Genomic DNA, 523 nt, shown 5'->3' with positions numbered 1-523 from the left:
ATGTTTCTGCTTGGTGTTGTGTCAGGTTAGGGCTCAAACCCTTCAAACCCATTGTCCAGACGTGGTCACAGACCCATCACTTACCAGGATGTGTCACAGACCCCTCCTGTGTCAGTTTGGATGACAGATCCTTCATGTGCATGTCATGAGCTAGGTAAATGGGAAAGATCCCAGGAGCTTTTGGCAGATTTGACACATTCATTCCAATGTGAGCTCATGAAACGTTCATTCCAATGTGAGCTCAGTCCTCAGCTTCCTCAGCAGCAGCAGCAACTGCTTACAGCAACAGTAGCAGCCTCCCTATGGCTGCCCTGGGGGTATTTCGGGCACCGAGGGCCCTGCAGATCAGAGTCACTCATCCTTTATACTTAAGTCTGATAACCCAGGAACACCTGGGTGCAAGTCAGACAACTCAGGAGCACCTGGGTACAGATGCACAATTATATTTACATAAAATTCACTGCAAGATTCTGAACATCTGAGGGGCCCTGACCATTTTCCTTCAATTTTCCCTACACATTGC

The sequence above is a fragment of the Galeopterus variegatus genome, unplaced genomic scaffold, assembly GCF_000696425.1.
Source record: "Galeopterus variegatus unplaced genomic scaffold, G_variegatus-3.0.2 Scaffold10657, whole genome shotgun sequence".
Lineage (NCBI taxonomy): Eukaryota > Metazoa > Chordata > Mammalia > Dermoptera > Cynocephalidae > Galeopterus > Galeopterus variegatus.
This window is presented reverse-complemented; position numbering follows the sequence as displayed.